The 24,093-nt window shown below is 37.3% G+C and overlaps 1 long non-coding RNA gene and 1 pseudogene across 2 annotated transcripts in view; one reads left to right on the top strand and one right to left on the bottom strand.

Annotated features, from left to right (window-relative positions):
• Positions 1-24,093, top strand: part of LOC138849375 (uncharacterized) — a 61,980-nt gene that overhangs the window by 3,827 nt on the left and 34,060 nt on the right. The window lies entirely within an intron of this gene.
• LOC127482811 (serine/arginine-rich splicing factor 3 pseudogene) lies at positions 16,720-17,202 on the bottom strand (annotated as a pseudogene).

The raw sequence follows: 24,093 nt of genomic DNA, 5'->3' as shown, positions 1-24,093 counted from the left end.
AACCTTGAAGAATTGGATAGATATCTTCACACATACAATCTACAAAAATTGAGAATGCTAGAAACAATGCTAGAGCTGAGAAAAAAACTTGTAAAATCAGTACCATTCTCAAAAGCTACCAAAAATGTAAATACCATGGAATAAATTTAACTAATGATGTGAAAGTTCTCTACAATGAAAATTACAAAGCATTAAGGAAAGAAATAGAAGACAAAAAAAATGGAAGAATCTTCCATGTTTCTGTATTGGAATAATTAACATGATCAAAATGTCTATTCTACCTAGAGCAATTTACTGATTCTGTAGGATCCCACACAAAACACTAAGGATGTACTTCTCAGATGTAGAAAAAATTATGCTAAAATTCATATGGAAACACAAGAGGCCCCAAATAACTAAAGCAATTTAAACAACAAAAACAAAGCTGGAGGCATCATAGTACCAGATTTCAAGATATATTATAGGACAGTCATGATCAAAATAGTCTGGTACTGGAAAAATAAAACATGTAGAATAATGGAACAGAAATTAAACCCTAGAAATTATCCATGTAGCTTCAAGCAACTAATCTTGGACAAAGGAGCTAAAATCAATTCCTGGAGAAAACAGTCTCTTCAAAAAATGGTGCTGGGCAAATCATCTCTGCAGGCAGAATTATGAAAGAATACCCCTACCTTACCCCTTATAGAAAAATCAATCACAATAAATCAAAGACCTAAATTTGTGACCTGGAACCATCAAATTACTAGAGGAAAACATTGAGGAAACTCTTGAAGGCATTGTCATAGCTCGGAAAAGACCACAGAAGCACAGGCGATAAAAGCAAAAATAGACAAATGGGATTACATCAAGCTAAGAAGCTTCTGAATATCTTCTGATGCAACGGAAACAGTCAATAAAGTGAAGAGGCAACTGACTGAATGGAAAAAAGTATTAGCAAATTATGTAACTGATGTAACTGATAAAGAAGGATCATGTGATTGACAGGTGGGTGGATAGGACTACATGTGGTGGAGGAGGTTTGGTTTCCAAGTCCTGACCCTAATCTAGCTACCTGCCTGATCCAATATCATAACCATTATGGAAGACAATAGGAGATTCCTCAGAAACCTTGCTACATCCAGCATGGCAGGGTGTCAGGTTGACCCCAAAGAGGAACATAGAATAAATAAGCAGACTCAGATTAAGATATTCAGTGTGGGGAAACCAGGGGACAAGGACCAAAGGCAATGGCTGAGGCCCGATGTATGGTTGTTCCCAGTTTTTACTATCAGCAGTGACATAAAAGGTTAATTATAAACAATGTGCAGTTCTACAAAATCAGGGTCTTACAACAAGGAAATTAAAACAGAAAAACAAGAAATAGTAAGTTTTGGTGTTTATAAGAAAGAATATGAAAACCACAGGTAATACATGGGTATTTAAACACTAGTAACTAGGGTAACAATCCCAGTACAGAGAAACCCTGAAGAAAAGGCATTCTTTCCCAGCAAACACTAACCAGGATCGAAAGTTTCAACTGTTGTTTCCTGGAGCCCACAGCATTTCCTTTTCTGCCTGGGCATCATGCAACTGACTGAACAACCTACTGTTCACGTTTGCAATACAGCCAGGTGAGTTCTCAGCAGAATTCAGTCCAGGTGGTGGTCTCCAGCAAAACCTAAAAATAGATCTATCATATGACCCAGGCATCCCACTCCTGGGAATTTAACTACATGAAATGAAATCTGCATAGGAAAGACTGATTTGTACCCCTGTGGTTCTTGCAGCTCAATTCACAATAACTAGGCTGTGGAATCAAGCCAAACGTCTCTCAACAGATGACTGGATGAAGAAAATGTGATTTATACACGCTATGGAATACTACTCAGCCATAAAAAAGAATAAATTCCTGTCTTTAGCAACAAAATGGATGCAACTTGAAACTGTTATGCTTCATGAAGCAAGCCAGTCCCCAAAAGACAAATATCCTATGTTTTCTCTGATATGTAGTTGTTAGTATAGAATACAAAATGATGTATAGGAATGAAACAGACATCTTGTGATTTGATTGTTTTATTTAGCCCTTGTTTATACTCCTGTGTCACTGTGGTCTTTATACTTTTTACCTGTTGAATATTTTGGTTAGTAGTGCATTAAGCTTGTCATCAGAGTGGACTGAAATTATGCGTCTGCAAAAATTAAAGGAAAAGAAGGAAGGAAGGAAGGAGGGGATTTGAGGGAGAGAGAGGAATTAGAACATTATAATTGTCTTCTTAGATTTGTACCTATGACATGCATGAACTATGTTCACTTTATATCAATAAAAATTAAAAAAAAAAAACAAATTAAAAGAGCAAACTTTCCACTACACATGTCCTTTTACCCTACAATTGTTTTACATACATTTAGTGCTGTATCAGACAGTGTTACAATTTTTGTGTAAGCTGTGAATAGAAAAGGAAAGTCCACTAAGTAAAGAAAACTCCTCATATTATTTCCTTTTTGTTTAGAAAAATTGCCTTAGCCACTTATTTTAAAAAAAGATTTTATTTATTTATTTGAAAGGTAGAGTTACAGATAGTGAGAGGCAGAGACAGAGAAAGGTTTTCCTTCTCTTGGTTCACTCCCCAAGTGGCCATAATGGCTGGAGCTGCGCCGATCTGAAGCCAGTAGCCAAGTGCTTCTTCCTGGTCTCCCATGCAGGTGCCAGGGCCCAAGCACTTGGGCCATCCTCTTCTGCTTTCCCAGGCCACAGCAGAGAGCTGGATTGGAAGAGGAGCAACCAGATCTCGAACTGGCGCCCATATGGGATGCTGGCGCTTCAGGCCAGGGCATTAACCCACTGCGCCACAGTGCCGGCCCCATTGTTATTTTCTAAATGTTTGATATTTTTAATATTGCTGAAAATTCAGAAATAATACTATAAAACTATTTTATCTCATTGCTCTTACATGGACATGATTTATATGTATTAATTTGTTTCCAGTAATATTACTTAGTTCTTTAAAAAGTTCAAATAATTTGTGTGTAGATTATTTTGGATATTTTAATGTAAACAATCATATTTTCTGGAATTAAGCAGTGTTCACTTTCTCTGTTTTGAGTCCCCCCCACCCCATGGGATTCTATAACTTGTAAGAAAATGCAGTGTTTTTACTCTTTTACAGATTAATAAAAATTATACATAATTAGGTGTTTTTTGTTAATATCACAGCTCTCATGATTATATCTTTCCAGTGTTTTCCATTGGACCACATTAATTCTGTCAACCATGATTATATTGTTAGAAAGTCAAGAGGTGAAGATGAACAGCTAACATACAGAATTGCAACATTTTATTATATCTACTACAACCAGGAGAAACTGAGGAAAAATTAATATGATCTCCAGAATTTTATGTTTTGCTTTATTTGTTTGATTTTAAAAATTCAAAACTGCATTTTGATGTGCTTACCCCAGGTAGAACACTGGAATCCCATAGGACACAGGGATCTGGGATGGTAACATAAAGAGAGGGAGAGGGACAAAACACTACAGCAACTGCCAGGTCTGCTCTGTTGTAGAGAAGAATCCCCATTGTATGGAAAAGTTCAATGGGAGAGTCCCAAAATATCCCATCTCCATGGACACCAGAAATGGGCAGTCTTAGCCAGAGGAGGGATTCGCAATCACCACATGCTTGGAGCTCAGCACGAGTAGCTTTCTGGAGAACACACTCCAGCTATGCTTCAGGATAGTAACTCACATGGTCTCTCAATCCACCTCCACATCACGGGCTGCAGCAGCATGATGCTGTTGAGAAAGGACTCACAGTCAGACATACTGACATACTGCCCATGGATGAGAAACTCCTACATGTATTATCCTTGGAATTCACAGACATTCCATCAAGCTGGCAAAAAGAACCACAGTCTTATAAATTCAGAGACCCAATAGCAACAGTGATTTCATCACTTGAGTCCAAGCAGTGCACTGCACTTGCAAGGTAGGTCAAGTGACTTGGCACAGCAGGGCAGGCTTTTTCCCCAATGTCTTAGAAGCTGAGGACTTGCCTCTGCAAACTCAGGGCTATCCTCCTAGATTGATTTCTTCAACGCAAGGCAGTGCAATCCCACCTGGGACTTGGGCCGTGGACTCTAACACAGTTACCTTCCTGTATCCAACCAGAATCCAGAGGGCATAGGAAGTCTAGCTGACCCACATGAACTACAGCCCCATTTTTCTTGATGAACAAGCAATACATCTGGTATCACAAAAATCCAAACCTCATTAAGGACTGTTATGAACTACATGCCAAAAAATTGGAAAATCTACAGGAAATGGATAAATTTCTGGATACATATAGCTTAACCAAAATTAAATCATTAAGCCAAAGAAACCTGAACAGACCAAATACAATAATGAGATTGAATCAGTAATCAAAAATCTCCAAAGAAAAGTCAAACAAGAGACAGCTTTTTTTCTGAATTCTACCAAACCCATAAGGAAAAATTAACACTAAATATTCTCAAACTCTTAAAAAAATTGAAGTGGAAGGAGCTATTCCAAACTTGGTCTATGAGATTACCTTGATTCCATAACTACACAAAGACACAACAACACAAGAAAAACTATAGACCAATGTTCCTGACAAACATAAATAGAAACATTTTCAACAAAATATTTGCTGATCAAATCAAAGAATCAGAAATGTCTTATATCATGTTCAAGTAAAGCTTATCTCAAGAATCAGGAATGATTAAACACTTGCAATTTGTTGTATTTAATTCATCACAGAAAGGTAAAAAAAATCACATGATTTTTCAACAAATGCAGAAAAAAAATCTCATCAAAATTGAACATCCCCCTGTAATAAAAATGTTAACAAAATAGATATAAAATAAACATATGTCACTACATTAAATGTTACTTATGACAAATTCATAGCCAGTATCTTTTTGAGTTTAGAAATTGCTCTACATGTTAATATAGTGCTAATACACGTCATTTATAAATTTGTCTAAACACATAAAATATACAGCACCAAGAGTGAAGCAAAGTGTAAACTCTGGACTCTGAGGGACAATATGTCAGTGTAAGTTGATCAGTTGTAACAAATGTATCAGTCTGGCAATGTTTACAATGAAGGCGGTTGTATGAGTTGGGACACTTGGAATGTGCAAACATCTCTGAATCTTCCATTCCATTTTTCTGTAAATCTAAAAGTACTCTGACAAATAAGTACTTTAATTAAATATAAATAATACAATGTATTACTGTAAATATATTATCACAACCATATTATAATTTAATAAATATAAAAGTAATATACAAAAAATTTAGCTCAATATTTATGTAATATGGGTCATGTGAAGTTGTCAAGATGATAGTGTATTAAAATAGAATAACATTAATTTCTTAATATTGAATTACTCTTTCAATTTTAAGTAGTCTCAATTTAAATTTGTTAAAGAAATGGTATTTTAACACAGTATATAATTCAGATGAATTCGTTCATACTTAGTCACTTACTGAATGATAGTATTTCAATAGATTAATTTCGTTTTCATGGGAATTGAATTATTGATCAACAAAAGGTGCTAATCTTCATTCTTAATATCATATAAAATTTTTCTTTTCGTAAATAATGTTATTGACTTGAATTTCAGAAAATGTTACGAAATGGTAGATATCAGTGTTGGTTTTGCTATACTTTACTTCTAGGATCTCTTCAAAAACAATAAAATGTTACTTATACTTTGTATTTATTCAAATTTAGATTGTACTATACTATCTTTAAAACCATATATTTTATATTTTATTAGTTTGGGTCTGAAAACAAATGGCATCATTTTATATCATAAAAATAATCTCTGAAGCAATTTGCATAGATAGAATCATCTGTTCCTTAAAGTTTTGAAATTCTGAGCACAATACTTTATGGAGGGATTTTGGAGATTGATATCCCCCATTAAGACTTTTAAAATATACTATTGAAATTTATGTATGTATATTTTACTACAAATATGGTCTGCTTTACCATAATACTCACTCAGTGTGTGCCTGGGATTCTTCTGTAGGGTTACCAATTATACCAGAATGAGTAAGAAGCTCTTCCTTGGATCACACACACACACAAAAAAAGTCCCATCCCACTCTGCTTTGATTTGGTGTCATAGGTGGAAATGGTAACAAATAAAGGGAGTAGATTTGCACAAAATACAAAAGACAGATAGGACTCCAACTGGAATGCTGTAGAGGTAAAAGATTACATTGATAGCCTAGACTAGAAATTGATTGCAAAAAACGTGTATGTTGTAACTGATATGTTTATTCTTCTGAGCTCTATTTTCTTTTCACTTATTCTGATATTCCATAATCCTAGCATTGGGGTATCAATTAAGTGCTTGCTTAACTGTTTTTTGCTGCATGCAGTCATATTTTAGATTTCAATCAACTTATTTCTAAGAAAGTTTAATCATGGCATCTATTTTACTATGTAATAAAAGCAGTGATTTAATTGCATTTACAATGCATGTAAGGTCTGTTTCAATTTCTCTCTCCTCCATCGAAGTGTATTTTTCTATGATTGATAAAGAAAAACTCAACAACCTGAAGCAGAGGGTCCCTTCAAGAATTGCCACATGGAAGTTCTGAGCCTTTGAGTGATCATCAGATTGAGACTGTAATGGGCCCTTGCCCAGTTGTGGGAAGTCTGAAAGTGACTGGATGGGGAATGGAAATACAGGATGAGGGCTGAGGTTACTGGGGACAAGGATCGGTGCTAAGGGAATCCACATCTGCTTATGTGACAACTGTGGATCATGTCAGCTCTGAAGGCAGCTCTTTAACCAGAAGAGACAAAGTCCCGCATAAGGGTGCCACCCACACACAGCTGCATGTGCTACTGAACAAGGAGTTAAGAACAGTAAAGTTGCTTCCATTTCAATTTAGTGAACACCTGAACACATATCAAATTTCACTGACTCCCATATTCTCTTCAAACTTAGCCTAATCTATAATACAATTCTCTGCTAATTTGGCTTCTGTAATGACAACAAAGTATAGACTAGGAAGTAGAACCCTGAAATGCAGTTTTGAATAATAATCACCAGCAGTCCCAGAGGTTAATACAGGCAACTGATGATTCTGATTTTCCCCACTTAGAAATGAACAATTGTATGATAGAGATGTCAACAAATTCTTGCCAAAATCATAAAGAAAAATGCATCTTTCTCTTCTTCATCTACCTAGGATAAATTTAAGTTATTTTAGCTAATATTTTAATATTATGATGGGAGCTAGAAGATAAATTGCAGATCAGACAAAGGAATCATTTTAGGAAAGTGGTTATTTTCTTAATTTCTCTGGAATTGTTGCAGACTATTTTAAAAGCAGATTTAACAAAGATCACATTTACTAAAAAACCTGTTGGTTTATCCCACATGACTTTTCAAGATCTAGTACTTTACTCTGCTTATTATTTTCTCTTCACCATGTTTTCTCTCATTTTAAATTCTCCATTGAGACTGCTTGCCAAGTGGATTATCCCCAAACTCTCACTTTGTATGTTAAAAAAAAAACCTTCAATATATTCAATAACCCTAGAATAAATATAAATTTTTAAAAAAAAAATCTGCAGCGCCAGCTCTTTGGAGGGGATTTCCCCCTCCTCTGTGAATGTGTCTAATGAGAGACTATGTATCAAGAGAGGAATATACCATTTGGGTTCCCAGGTTGCTTGCCCTATTTAGCATTATTATTTTTTTTAAAGTTGCAATTAGTATTAGCCTTAAGAAATGAATGAAAATTGGCCATGAATGAAAAAGTTAATAGATGTTAGTATTGTAATTAGCAAGGGTCTGATCTTGCAGGAGCGATTTTACAACTGTGGGGAGCAATCCGGACTAGACTGAGTTGCTCGAATTAGGACTTATTCTATGCATCTGCTCTCCCACAATATGGCGCTGGGAGAGAAGTAAACAGCTTCCGCACAGCTGCCTCCAGTTCAACCAATTAACTGTAGGACTTGCTCCTGATTGGAGAGCAGCGTACTCAGCCGAGTTGGGATTGGCGGAGGAGGACTATAAAGGAGGAGAGAGACGGCATGCACCAGGAACATCTATGGGGAACATCTAAGGGAACCTGTGCAGCCCCCGAGAAAGCCGGCCGGCGGTGTGCCGCTCCCCTGCGGAAGTGGGGAATGCGGCCAGGGGGAACTGCCCTTCCACGGAGGTGGAAGGGATAGTAGCCAACCCGGGAAGAACCAGCAGCAAACCCGGGGAGGGCCGAGCAGACGAAAGAACAGCGCAGGGTCCTGTGTTGCTCCTCCACGAAGAGGGGGAGCGACATAATGGTGCCGTGACTCGGATAGGAAACCTAGCTCGGATAGGAAACCTAGGACGGATAGAAAACTTAGGAGGGAAGAAACGTGACTCGGATAGGAAACCTAGGACGGATAAAAAACTTAGGAGGGAAGAAACGGGAAGAACTGGGAAAATACCGGAGAGAGAGACTAGCAAACAGCCTAGGGAAAAGCCGGACGAAAAAGGAGCCGGAAGAAGCTATTGAAAGCCTAGGCATAGATTCGGATACGGACTACGGGGGGAAGCTGGGAGAAATCTCTAAGGTCGAAAGCGAAAGTGAAAGTTAGAACAAACAGACTCGGACGCGGACTGTGGGGAGAGGCCAGGAGAAATGAGGGAGGAATATCGTTGGAGGAAAGCTTGGGGAAACATACCGGGTAGAGAAAAATGTTAGGGAAATTGAAGCCGCGGGGGGCAGGCCAAGGCGGAAACGAAAGCCACTTTGGGATTCTCAAGTTAGCCCGGGAATAGGGGGCGAAAAGTTAAAACCAGAAGCTGAGACGTAAGCCAGATTGGGATCCGTCTGATTAGCCCGGGGAGCAAAGGACGGGAAGCCAGATCGTGGGGCGGAGACGTACGCTGGGTTGAATTCGCCAGGCTAGCCCGGGGAACTTAGATTGAATCCTAGTGGCGGAGACGCAAGCTACGCTGTGTTACTCGCGGAAGCCGCCGCGTGCAGAGAGAGCACGGGGCGTGAATAGATAGGGAACGCTGGCGTAGGCCGTGGTTCAGACGCGAAAGGGTTAAGCGTGGAGACCGCGGACCGCGCAAAGCCGGGAAGCCGCGCAGAGAGGCGCGCGGGCTGAAGCGGCGCAGAGCCGGGAACCCGCCGGCGGGGCGAGGTGCCGGAAAGCCGCAGGGATAAGAGAAACAGAAGTTTGGAAGTGAAGTAAAAGAGAAATGGGAATGCTGGAAGATAGAAGTGAAATGGGAGAGGTAGGAATGCCCGGAGATAGAGAAATAGAGAAAAATAAGGCCTCCCCTCAACATGCCAATTAGAAAATGGGAATGCTGGAAGATAGAAGTGAAATGGGAGAGGTAGGAATGCCCGGAGATAGAGAAATAGAGAAAAATAAGGCCTCCCCTCAACATGCCAATTAGAAGGCTTGGATTCGGTCTGCCTGATTTAAGGCGGTAAGCGCCAGCAAAGCTCGACCAGAGTATGAGCTGCAGGTCACCGAAGATAGGCACGAACCAACACTAATAAGTCTCCCCCACAATAAGGCAATGAGAAGGCTTGGATTCGGTTTGCCTGATAGGTTTTGTAAACACCTGCAGGCAGTTCTAGCAGAGCAGAGTATGCGCTGCAGGGCACCGAACACAGGCACGCATCAGCGCCTAAAAACCTCCTCACAACATGGCGAAGAGAGGACCCGGATTCGGTTTTCCTGATTGATAGGACTTGTAAGAGCCTGTGGCAGCTCTAGCAAGTAGAGCAGAGTGTGTGCCGCGGGACACCGAAGACAGGCGCGTATCAACGCCAAAAAATAAAAAGAAAGGGGGATCTGTGGGGAGCAATCCGGACTAGACTGAGTTGCTCGAATTAGGACTTATTCTATGCATCTGCTCTCCCACAATATGGCGCTGGGAGAGAAGTAAACAGCTTCCGCACAGCTGCCTCCAGTTCAACCAATTAACTGTAGGACTTGCTCCTGATTGGAGAGCAGCGTACTCAGCCGAGTTGGGATTGGCGGAGGAGGACTATAAAGGAGGAGAGAGACGGCATGCACCAGGAACATCTATGGGGAACATCTAAGGGAACCTGTGCAGCCCCCGAGAAAGCCGGCCGGCGGTGTGCCGCTCCCCTGCGGAAGTGGGGAATGCGGCCAGGGGGAACTGCCCTTCCACGGAGGTGGAAGGGATAGTAGCCAACCCGGGAAGAACCAGCAGCAAACCCGGGGAGGGCCGAGCAGACGAAAGAACAGCGCAGGGTCCTGTGTTGCTCCTCCATGAAGAGGGGGAGCGACAACAACTGCAGACTTTGGAGGACAAAGGAGAAGGAGGCAAGTCTCCAGCCTGTCTGCCTGGAGCTTTCTACCACGTATGATGGAAGAGTTCCAGAGGAGAAAGGTTGAATTGTCCTCCTCTTGTTGTCATCCTATAATGAGGAGGAGGCAAGAAAATGATAAGAAGTCTGAGCCTCATTCAGACATATAGACACAGTGCACCTTTTCCTCAGACAAGAGAGAATAGAAAACAATAGAAGTTTAAATGGGCTATGAGAGCAGGTGTAATGTAATTGAGATGATGTTTTTCATTTCCTTAGAAAAAATGGAGCTGTTACATTGAAAAAGGAAGATCTAAATAGGTTGCTGGAAAAAAGTGATCTTCCCACTTGGAGAAGTGGCAACATGAATTTTGCTTTGTTCAATTTATCTAACACTCACCCAGAGCACATCTTCTCTTTACAGTCTTTTGTCTGAGTGGCAGAGAAATAAAATAAGTTAGAAAAGGTACAAGAAAAGAAATCTAGAGAAAAAGATACTAAGGAATGGGAATAAATAATGCAATGAGTATTGGTTCAAACACAAGAGTGAGCATAAATTTCCACAAGTGAAAATATGTTTAAAACTGATAATATTAAGCATTGACAATGGTGCCAGTAAATGCTAGCTATACAAGGGGACTCCAAAAATTATGGAAAAATGAATTAAAAGATAAGTTTATATTGGTGCAAAAATCTTGAAATACAAGCACAATTTTGTGAAATGCATGTTTTACGTGATCATTTTGAAAACTGCTGGTATTGAATACTTGTGGACATGTAATTTGACAGGGCAACGGATGTAAAGTATTAGGGTAAGAATGTTCTTTGAAGGAAGCAGGAATAAAATAATGTTCATGAAAATATGTAGATGTTCATTACAACACTGCCTATAGATGAAGAAGAAAGGAATCAACTAAATAACAAGATATAATAGGCTAAACAAATTATGATGCATTTATACAAAGAAATACAGTGCATTGTTTTTGGTAGAAAGTGTTTAAGCACAAGGAAAACTATAAAATATTAAAATAAAAATGTTGAGGGGAGAAGCTTTCTAATTTAGTCACAAAGTAATTTTCTCTACATTAAAACTGAAATTTTCTGCTTGAGAAAAAAAAGGCAATCTGGAAAAGACTAATTGCAACACATAGGACGTGCAAAATATTGTTTTACTTGATATGAGAAGAGCTCTTTTAAATCAAGAAAAAAATAAACAGCTAACAGCAAAATAAAATAAGTTCATCAGTAGACTATTTCCAAAGAAATGCAAGTGGACAGTCGGATTCTTAGCTTAAATGAGAATTTAAAACATTCTAGTTAAAACAGCAATGGTGTACCTTTCCTTCATCTATCACAGTATTGGAAATTGTTAAAAATCTTTTGTCATTAAAAATTATTTATTTATTCATTCAATGATTCATTCATTCATTCTCATTTGTTTGAAAGACAGAGAGTGAGGAAGAGAGAGAAAGAGAGATCCTTTATCCTGTTGATTCACTTTCCAAATGTTTGCAATAGCCTGGGATGGGCCAGGTCAAAGCCAGGAGAAAGGAACTCAATTTGGGTCTCCAAGATGGGTGACAAAGACCCAAGTACTTGAGCCATCATCTCCTTCCTAACGGAGTGAGAAGCTGGATCATAAGCAAAGTAGCCAAGATTTCAAACAGGTACTGATATAGGATGTGGATATAGCAAGTATAACCTTAACTGTTATCCCAAACACACACCCTGAGTGAAGAATATTTTTTTAAATGGTAGTGTACAGTGTGAGTGGCTTCATTATATCTTTTATGGTATGGATATGGTAACATGTTTGGAGAACTATACAGTACATAAAAATCAAATACATTGTTACCCCACAATTGCACATTTAGATATTTATCTTACAGATATATATATATCCTGGAGATACATATGTATATGGATATATATAACTATATCTCCTATATTTGTATGCAGGAATAGCCACATTATTGGTCAAACCAAGTAGGAAAAAATAGGAATACACTCTACTTAGGCAAATTATAGTCCATCCTTTCAATAGGATTTTATATGGCCATCAGGAAGAATAAGGTATATCTCTATCACTGATGTTAAAGGACCTCTAAATGACTCTAACACTAATGGGAAAAAAAGCTCAAGGTCTATGGTATGTCCTATTGGTGAAAAACATGGAAGGAGAACCTGAGATGGGCAGATGATAAACTTTACATTATGCATGATTTCATAATTATAATCTAAAAGAGTATATTGTATATTTCAAGAGTATATTGTCTATTCAATATATACAAACACATGAGAAAAAATATGTAATTTGCTTATTGAGAATAAACACAAGTTTAAATACAATCATCTTTTCTCAAAATATACACAATATTCTTAGCTTACTACATAGAATATTTTTATTATGTTATAATATATATTAAAAGCTGAGTTTAGTATAGAAAAGTTAAAACAGATACACCAAATGTTTATGATTAACATCTCTTTTTTGATTAATTCAATTATATTAAAATTAAGAACTTATTTTCCTCAAAATATACAATAAAGATAGCCAAAAGGTAAGAAAAAATGGGGAGAAGTTATTTAAAACACATAAAACTAGAAGATTAGCATCAATTTGAAAAAGAGAATCCCTAATTTGTGAAGTTAGATGTGAATTATTTTTCTTGTGGGCTTTTATGTTCTAGGTTTTCTTTGATAATTTTTTTATGATCAGGTAAACATTTACTTAAAGAGAAGCCATTAATGGGTGCATACATAATTAGACCTGGCATTTTCAATGCACTAATTCAAGTCTTCTATTTCAGGAAAGATTTTTAAATTATATGTTTAAACATCTTCTTCCATGATCTTGGATTATTTTCAATATATATAAGTCAATCCTCTTTGCTTTATCATATATATATATTTGATATATATATATTTGCTTGGGATATATATATATATATATATCCCAAAGACTTTCTAGCTCACTTCCAATTTCTGTTTAATTTTGGTTATTTTGGGGAGAGTGGGCCTTGTGTTGTAGTATGTTAGGCCCTTCCTTGTGATGCCCACATCCATTATTAGAGTGCCTGAGATAGTTTCCACTTTGCTTCCAACTTCCTGCTAAGACAAGTGGAATCAGCAGATAACAACTCAAGTACTTGGATTCCTGACACTCACATGGGAGACCTGGATGAAGTTCTTGACTCCTGGCTTCAGGCTGGGCCAGTCCCAGGTATGGGCATTTGGGGGGTAAACCAGCAGATAGAAGATCATCTCTCTCTCTATCTCTATTCAAGTAAATACATAATATATCTTTTAATAAATGAAACAGGCCAGTGCTGTGGCGTAGTAGGCTAAGCCTCTGCTTGCGGCTCCAGAATCCCATATGGGCACCCGTTTGTGTTCCAACTGCTCCTTTTCCTGTCCAGCTTTCTGCTAATGGCTTGGGAAAGCAGCAGAAGATGGCCCAAATGCATGGGCCCATGCACCCACGTGGGAGACCTGGAAGAAGCCCCTCGTTCTAACTTTGGAATGGCACAGCTCCAGCTGTTGCAGCCATTTGGGGAGTGACCCAGCAGATGGAAGACCTTCCTGTCTCTCCCTCTCTCTGCAACCCTGCCTCTCAAATAAATAAATAAAATCTTTGAAAAAAAAATGAAAATAAAAAATCTATTACTATATTTCTATGACTTCTCTTCCCTATTTTTTTTTTCTCATTTGTTATTTTACTTTTTTTCTTTAGGGAGTTCTGGCAGATCATGCTTCATTTTATTTAGTGCTTTTCCATTTGACTACTGAATTTTTGGAGATCTGCTATAAGGTCTTCCTTAGAGAGGTAATTAGGCAATTGCTTTATTTTTTTTTAACTTAGGTAAATATTTTATATTTTTCTATAAAGCTGCATAGCAATATTTTCCTGGTGACTAGTTTTCTTCAATTAGGAAATTATAATGCCTCTTTTTCTATTTTGTTATTTTTGAGTTCAAATTCTGCTAGTATTTTTTGGAGTCCAATATTATATTAGTTGAGTTTCATTGGATCAACTGTTAGTGAGCCATTCATTTGGTCAGGCAGATATATTATAGTATCCTAGTTGCTTGATATTCATAATGCAAATCTAAATTCTCCTCTGCTGCCCCAAATTCTACGTCTCTGTGATCCTTCTTATACCCCGCTTTTTCTGTTTCTATAAACCAAACCTAGCTCAGGACTCCTGCTGCCAGCACTTCACCTCTGTTCTTGTTCCTGCTGTTCAGAAACGGGATACAGATATTTCACCTTTGGTTGTGCCTCTCATCTTCAGAAAGTGTACATTTGCTGGTGTTTCTGAAATTGGCAGTGACTGAGCCCTCTTGCCGAGTCCTTTCTGTGTTCCTTTTTCTCTCTTCTTCCTCCTGTGAAGCTTTTTATTAGGGTTCTGGACAGCCACGTGTGTACTTTGGAGCATGCAGACTCTGATTGCACCCATACTCTACAGTTTGAGTTTCACTCTCTCATTATCCCTGTGGCCTTCGGGTAAGTGGAAGGAAAAGTCTTCATGGCGACATGCACAATTAGGAAAACATATGAGGTTAATTCTGTTGCTTGATTCATTTATGCTTTCATTTTTAGTTTGTAAAGGTTTATAAAAATTTTTATACCTCCATATTATATTCATCTTCATTTCCTTCTGGTACATTTTGTAATTTACTTTTTGATCCAAACCTTTTATTTGTCAAACATTTATGTAAAATCAGAATCTAGATTCATCTTTGCAAATATCTACCTAGTATTCAAAGAAATCTTCATGAAATATTATTTCAATAACAGAAATATCCTGTTTTTGTATAAATTAAGTAAATTTATGTATCTAATTTATTCCATTAATCTCTTGCTATCTATGTTCCATTGTTTTAGTTGTCATGTGTTTTATTAAACATTTTAAATATATAGTATATATATGTGTGTGTATGTATATATATATATATATATATATATATATGTTTTCAAAAGCACATTATCAGGGGAGGCTATTTGTCCTACAAGCAGCGGGCACGCATCCCACATCACATTGCCTGGGTTTGATTCCTGCCATTGGCTCTTGATTTCAGCTTCCTGCTAAAGCAGACCCTGGGAAGTAGTGGTGATGACTTGGATAATTGAGTTCTTAGCTCCTGAATTCTGGCTTTGGACCTAAATGTTGTAGGCATTCAGGAAAGTTAAGCAGTGGATGGGAGCTCCCTCTGTCTCTAAAGTAAGTGAATAAAAAATTAAAAAAAATAAAAAGTTAACTTTAAAAAGTGACAAAACCACAATTTGGGGCCTCCCAAACTTGATTTGATGTTGTCATTAGAGTTGAAATACATTAACCTTTTCATTTATTTAAAAAAATTATTGAGCAAGCTTCAATGCTCACTTTTTTCCCAGCACGTGTTTATGATTCATATAAAGCACTAGGATCATTGTTCAATTAATGTGTATTAGGAAGAACACGTGGTTACTCTCTTGGGACCTGCATACTTCAGAACGTATGCAACAGGTGTTTTCAACTATGTGAATATTTCATTCATTCAAAAGCACTTTACAAGAAAATATAAGTTTTTGGCTTTCAATAGGAGTGTTATACCTGGACTTGGCACCAAGTGCACAGATTTGAGTTTTCAAGGAAAAAGACTTTCAAATTAAACAATTTGTAATGAAAATGTTAATCCCAAGGATTCTTACAAAAATGTATTATAAATAACGGCATAAAAAAGTCTTGCACAGTAACTCAAAGTTCAGCTGTACAATGTACCCTTCAAGTGGCAGGACATGGGTATTTTTTGAAATCTCAGCTTTCCAAATAAAGACTGTCATAAAAAGCTCTGTATTCCATATCACAATAACATTGAGGATTTATGATCTCAGCAAAGGTAAACGTTCCTGAAACTTACCAGATTCTACACTCACTAGACAACCTCTGCACAGGGTAAGATTAACCAGGTTTTTAAAGAACCCCTAATCTGGTGCAGATTTTATTTTTACCTGCTGTCTTGTGGCATACCAGGTTTTAAAGACTGCTTGTTCCTCTGTAGCTGAATACTATATACCACCTATGAAAGAAATTATGTCTTAATTTAATTTTTGACAACATTGTTTCTGCAATAGTAAAACACAGCACTTTATTTAGCCAGGCAGGATTTAGAGGTCATCAGGCTATGAAGACTAAAATTCAAAAGGAAATTCAATCTTACTTAAGGGAACATTGGAAAGCAGCAATTCTTGGTATTACATGCCTCATAGGATCCACTTCAAACCATAGATAATTACGTATTTTTATGTGTCACTGTTCCAAGAGACAAACAAATTCAAACAGCTGAAACATCTTAAAAATGAACCAAGTTTATGAAGTCAAAGAAAGCACAAATGTTCTGTACATACTCCAGTAAAATGAATTCATCCCCTGTAGCCCACTTCTCTTCCAAACTGGTTCCGTTTTCTTTCAGTTGATCTAAAAGGGCAAGGGGACCTAGAGAAGGATCTGGATGGTTTGTGATTTCTCTCCCGAGACAGTGGTATCTCTTATCTCTAGAAGGGGACCTGCTCCGGCTGCGAGAGAGGCTTCTCCTTGGGGATCTGCTGCGAGGTGGACTTCTGTGATAATCATCTCGGGGGCGACGACCTAAGAGAGAGGTGGGCCACGATTTCAGCTTCTTTTTTTCCACTCTTACAACGACAGCCATACAGCGTTCCTTATCCGGTTCTTGGTCGGCATCAGCTGCATCCCAGCAGGCTTCAAATTCAACAAAAGCGAACCCACAGACTTTGAAGTGATCCATAATAGCCAAAGGCTCGTCCCAATTCAGTCCTGTTGCTGTTGCTTACAAGATTACTTACGTGAACCTTAGCGGTGTAATAGACAAGAGAATCACGACGCATCTCGAGATCTTAGGTTAGAAATATGAAGGTCAACTGCACAGGCTCAAAGGATCTTCCCGCTGTCTTCCGGCCTGGCTCCCACGGCCTACAATGGATGTTACTATAGATTTTGTGGCTAACAAAATTTCCTTTCGAAATACAGAAGGCGATCTGTGCTGACTTTGTGCATTAAATGTGATAAAGCGATCTCTTAATAAGTTGTTTTTCTTTATAAGTTACCTATATTTATAAGTTACCTAATTCTTTCCCTGTTGGCATTGCTATTTTAAAAGATGGGTACCTTAGAATAACTTCATTTGGTATGATCCTACTGATGCTGAATCCACAGAAGTTTATTTGAATTTCTTCTTCAGTTTCCAGAATTGGTGCTGACTTTACCCTCTGTAATTTATGCTGGTGATGATGTGAGCAGGGGCCAGTTAAATGACTGTATTCATAACACATCCTACCTGGCATCCACATCTTTATTCAAAAGTGGCTACAAAACCTCCAAACGTTTATGTAATTTGTATTTTAGAATAAACATCTTTCATAATAAACAACTGATACCTGCAAATTATTATTTTTATTTTCCTGAACAACTTTAAGTTTTCCAAATCTAATAAGAAATCAAAAAATGTTAGTGAAGAAACCAAAAAAATCACGTTAGCCTGAACAAAAGAGTTTATGACCAAAATGCCCACAGAATATTTTGTTGGAACAAAGCCTTACTTTGAAGTTAACTCTGAAACATGATTCTTATATTTTCTTAATTTCTGGACTCATTATTGAGATAAACACACACCATCTAATATGATGGTATAAACATATACCACCTAATAACAGATAATTGAGCTGTTATGTTCAACCATGGATATAAAACTAATCTTTATGGTAACACCTCAGATAAAATTATACAGACAACAAATTATTTAACACTTGTTGAGTCAGTTTTCCAGTTCATACATGATTCATTGTTTCAATGAAATGAATAGAACGCTAGTTGCCTGAAAGACTTATTCAGCTTCCAGAAGTGCTTGGCTTCTGCCCAGAAAGCAGCTTACACAGTGACACTTCATGAGCGATAAAGTGATATGAAGAGGTACTTCTACACCTACAAGAGCATCCATCTGCCAATAACTGGAGTTCCCCTCAGAGCCCACAGCAACATCTTTTGAATGTCATCAATAGTGCCAAATTTTCATCTTACCAGTGTAGACTTGCTTTTTGGTCTAGTCAGCTAAAAATTATGCTTTATATATCCCAAAACTCACAGAAAATAATCACATAAAATATAATATTATCTTATCTCCAATTATATGTGATAACTTTGACAACATTGAAAATGCAAATTAAGAGGCCATACACATCTTAGAGTATAGAATGTCTTATTATTCACATTTAAATACATTTCAGTAACATGATATTGTATTTTACATTGACATCAATTTTTTAAAAAGGATTACCTACATTTGTCTAGTTATCAGTTCTAGACATTCAATCAGCTGATTTTAATGCATAATTTAATTTAAAACAACTAGGAAGTATACATACTAAATGTATAAATTTATTTCCTTTTTAATTTTTTGATTTGTTTACTAGAAGTTGTATCTTTTCTGTTTTATGCACATAGTCGATACCTATTGACTCCCACTACTGATATCTTGATTCTTCATTAGTTTTTTTTATATATTTTTAAAATATATATTTAAACCATTTGCCTCAGCTTCGTCCTGTCTTCCAATATTTGGAAGTGTAATTATCCTTTATCTTTAAAGACATTTCACTTGACTCAATATCTTAAATAGGAACCACACTAATCCATTTTGGTGCTGTAGAAAGACAGGCAAGAGACAAATTATTCTAAGCTTTATTTACTTATTAAATATCTCAGGCTGGCACTGTGGGTTAAAGCCCAGGCCTGCAGCGCCAGAATCCCTTATGGGCAACAGTTTGATTCCTGATTGCTCCACTTCTTATCCAGCTCCCTGTGAATGTGCCTAAGAAAACAGTGGAGGATGGTTCAAGTCCTTAGGCCCCTGCACTCATGTGGGAGAACCAGGAAGACACTTACAGCTCCTGCCTTCACGTGGGCTCTGATCCAGCCATTGCAGCCATTTGGATTGTGAACCAGTGAATGGAAGACCTCTGTCTGTTTCTCTCTATATATAAAATGCTGTCTTTCAAATATATTAAATGAATATTTTTAAAAAAATCATCATTATTTTAAGAATAATTAAACCATTTAAGGATGAGGGGCTGTTGAAAGTAGAGGGAGGTATATTACGGGTTTTGGGTTTTGAACCATTTGTCCTTCCATAGTATAGAGAATGAATTTAGTGGCAGGAGGAGAGGATGGTTTGAGAATTATTAATAAACTAAAATGGGGTGTGGGGATTAGTGATGGATTGGATTAGAGATTGACTACTCCTGGGCTTCTGGATTAGGGAACTGGATAGATGGTGTACATATGTCCTGAAATTGGGAATCTAAGTGTTTAAAAAGGATAGATGCCAAAAGATGTCATGAGTCAGAAGTGTTTTGGAGACAGCTAGGTGGAGATGCCAAGTAGTCAGCTGGGTTTATGGGCCTGACATTCAAAGTGAAAGGGTAGGGTAGAAATAAACATTTGAGACTTGTTTGGATCCAGTTAATTAAACTATAGATATGAAAAAGACTGCATGGAAAGGTATTATAAAATGATATGCAAGTAGGGACAAAACCAAATTACATGGAGAAGGGCATTTGACCTAGAAGTTAGAATCATTACGTTCCATATTCTAATCCCTGGGTTTAATACCTGCCTCCAGCTCCTGCTTCCAGCTTTCTAATGCAGTCCCAGGGAGGTAATGGTAATGACTCAAGTAATTAGTTTTCTGCCACCCACATGGAAGACCTGGATTATACTCCTAGCTTCTGGCTTCTCTCCAAGACCAACTTTAGCCATTGCAGGCATCTGGGGAGTGAAACACTGGACAAGGATGCTGTTCCTTTCTGTCTCTCTGCCTCTCAAATAAATTTTTTAAAAAAAAGCTAAAAGAATAAAGCAGTACTGTAAATAAAAGCACAGAAAGGTAATTTTCTAAAGAAAACGTATTCAACAATGTCAACTCTGGATGAGCTGAAGTAAAATAAAAAATGTTCATTGGATTTAGGACTCTGTAAGTCTCTCTGGATATGAGCAAGTTCATCTGAGTAGAACAATGGAACTCTTAAGAATGATAAACTTGGGGTCAGCACTGTGGCGCCGTGGGTTAAAGCCCTGGCATCCCATATGGGTGCCGGTTCTAGTCCCGGCTGTTCCTCTTGTAATCCAGCTCTCTGCTATGGCCTGGGAAAGCAGTAGAAGACGGCCCAAGTGCTTGGGCCCCTGCACCTATGTGGGAGACCCGAAAGAAGCTCCTGGTTTTGGATTGGCTGAGCTCTAGCCTTTGCAGCCATCTAGAGAGTGAACCAATGGATGGAAGACCTCTCTCTGTGTCTCTACCTCTCTCTGTAACTGTCTTTCAAATAAATAAAATAAATCTTAAAAAAAAGAATATTAAACTTTTCTTTAATCCCTGTAGATGATTTTAGGTCAGTGTAAGAAAATTAGGGGCAAATATGTGGTATGGTTAATTCATTTGGAGTGCCCACCAGCCCATATTAAAATGACTGTGTTTGCATCTCTCTTCTGCTTCCAATTCAGATCCCTGCTAATGTGTACCAAGAGAGGCAGCAGGTGATAGCCCCAGCAGTTGGGTCACTTAGGATAAGCAATTATTTTCACCCAGGTGAAAGGTCTGGATGGAGTTGCTGGCTCCTGGCTTCAGCCTGCCCCAGCCAAAGCTGGGCATTTGGGGAGTGAGCCAGTGTATGGAAGATTCTCTCTCTCTCTCTCTCTCTCTCTCTCTCTCTCTCTCTCTCAAATAAAAATAAATAAATAAATAAACAGAAGAAAGAAAATTACAAGCACATTGGTTAACAGTGACCTACTGTTACTATCTTCAGTTTTATTTCTCATTGTACTGTTTGTGGATGTTGATTAATTCAACACCTTGGTTCTAATCTCTCTTTAATGCCATAGCTCAGGGGCTGGCGCTTTGGTGTAGCTGGTAAAGCCGCCGCTTGCAGTGCCAGCATCCCATATGGCCACCCGTTTGGGTCCCTGCTGCTCCACTTCTGATCCAGCTCTCTGCTGTGGCCTGGAAGGGCAGCGGAAGATGGCCCAAGTCCTTGGGCTCCTGCACCTCCATGGGAGACCTGGAGGAGGGTCCTGGCTTCTGGCTTCAATTGGCCCAGCTCCTGCTGTTGCGGCCAATTGGGGAGTGAACCAGCGGATGGAAGACTTTCTCTCTCTCTCTACCTCTCCTTCTTTCTCTGTGTAACTGACTTCAAATAAAAATAAATAAATCTTTTAAGAAACGGCCATAGCTCACTCCCTCTCCATACTTCCTTGGTTCCATTCTGGTTCCTTCCTGGAATTTGTATCTCCATTTGCTCTGTCTTCCTGTACACTCTTCTAAAATGTTTTATATTGGCAAAAATACCTTCAAGACTGTAATAATCACTCAGGATAAGCAGTTTTTGTACTGTGGGAGAGGCAGTACAGCTGATATGAGGCTCATAATGTTCTGTGAAACATTTTGGAACATTCTAAAAGTTCTTATTTTACCCTGTAGAAAACACATTTTTTATTATATTTCTCAATAGTAAATTATTTGTGGGTGAGCTTGTACAATTCAAATTGCTCTAATACAAATATAATTGATACAAGAGGTCAAGTTTGAGAATACTGAGAGGATTTTAATAGACCCAAATAATTGAAAAATTTGATTTATTTGGGTAAAATTTGCCTTCATATTTTCAATCATTTTATGAAAACAGCAAAAACAGATGTAACTGTGTACTTGTCTCTGAAGGAGATGTGAACAGTAAGAGTGATATTCAGCTCCTAATCCATGACAGACATTGGGCCAGCTTTTCTAGGTGTTCTCTCATTTCATCTTCACAAACATCTTTTAGGTAAATTTTTTTGTCCCTATTTTCTTTCAGTTTAGGAAACTGAGCCTGGTTAATCGCTAGTACTAGGGATATAAAGTTAATACATGATAAAAAAAGGATTCAAATTCAACTTGCTAAATTCTAATTACATATTTTTCTTACTATTAAAACCAGTGGTATTTTCAAAGTTGTATAATATCCCCAAAGACAGGTAGGAATAGATGGCCACATTCATAGCCTAATGCATTATTCAAAAATCAAATTATAAAAGAAATTCCATGGGTCATAATTTTAACTAAGATAATTTTGTTGTATTTGGTAAGCTTCTGCTGTCTGTGTACACTTTGAAGTGTACACAGTGAAATGCATGGTTTCCTTTTGAGGACCCAACTAATCATGGCATTCACTTTGTTTATAATACAATGAAGTCATGTATTCCACTTGGGGTCTGAAATCACACTGAAAATGATTTCATAAACAATCTTCCCTACTCATCAAGTTCTAAGCATTAGTTTTTAACCTTTCAATTTTATTAATGATATAACATCAGAAGATAAGCCCTTCGGTTGCATTATCATAGTAGTTTGTGCATTTAAAGTGACTAACAAATAATATGGCCTTTCAATAGACAATAAATAAATAAAGACTCATAATGTCAACTTCTCCCATTTCAGGGTGCGTCTGTTACATCAAGAGTTTGTACAAAAAGAAATCGTTATTATTATCTAAATAGTTATTTGTGAAAAATCAAGTGATAAATTCAGTTTATCTTTTCAGTAAGAGTGAAATAAAAGAGAAAATACTGTCAAGACAAGCATGATTGGTTTTGAGCTCACTTGTATCATAATATCCAGTTGATATTTTCAATCACAACACTAAGATTTATAATTGTTATTTATAGCTATAATTTATGATGATATTTGAAAAAGTTAAAAGATTTAAAAGTAAGATAAAATTGCATTTTAAAATATGATAGCCAAGAAATTAGGCCTTTTTATATCTTTTTTTTGATGGACTTTTGCCATTGTTTCAAAACTTTGGTGACTCTCCATTTTCTCATATTTAACAGGAAAGAATTGTTTCCTAAAGTTACCAAATGTTTTAAAATAGTTCATCTATGTCTTTTAAAAAGTAAAATGATAGCCTCAAAACCGAATTAATAAACAGTGCTTCCATGGATAAGACTCATATGACATTCCTTACACTAATGATTCTTTTGGTAGCAATAGTTTCTGTCTTTGGGATACTGAGTGATTCATCATTCTTTGATCTTTGGCACAAGTAGTCACCTAACATCATGTAATAATACCATTCCATTAGTAGTAAACAATACATATGTGTTTAAATTATACTGTAAATTATTCGAAAAGTGTTCAAAAAAATTTTATTTCCATTTTTGCCATTTTAAAGGGAAACTAAATCAGGTTAAGAATGATTTTCCATTTTAGGTCTACTACAATTTATGACTTCACCCACTTCTTTGTTTTGCTTTCCTGTTCCCCAGTTACTTTAAGGAATGTGAATCTCAGTAAGTTACATTTATTTTGAAATAAAATTATAGTTCAAAACAAGTTCCATTGCCAGTGGAAATTTTCTAAAGGTGTCTGTATTTTTTTAAGAAGCTATGATTTATTTACACATTCCCTCTCTGTAAGCCACTCTGTTCTATCATAATAAAACCTACAAATAAAGGATCTGCAGCTTTATGGAGCAATGTTGATATAACACTAAGAGTACAAACACAGTACTTGTTTATTAAGAGAGTTTCCAAAGATTATTTCATCTAAGCAAAAATGTAACCCTCAATAGCACTTAACCATTATGCACTTGAAACTTTGAAAATATTCATGGGAACTTCCAACAACATACATTTTTCTTACATAGCTAGTGAAGCATTGCTATATTTGTATCAATCAGAGAACCTAGTAA

The sequence above is a fragment of the Oryctolagus cuniculus genome, chromosome 4, assembly GCF_964237555.1.
Source record: "Oryctolagus cuniculus chromosome 4, mOryCun1.1, whole genome shotgun sequence".
Lineage (NCBI taxonomy): Eukaryota > Metazoa > Chordata > Mammalia > Lagomorpha > Leporidae > Oryctolagus > Oryctolagus cuniculus.
Note: the sequence above shows the minus strand (reverse complement) of the source record. Positions and strands in the feature narration are given on the sequence as shown.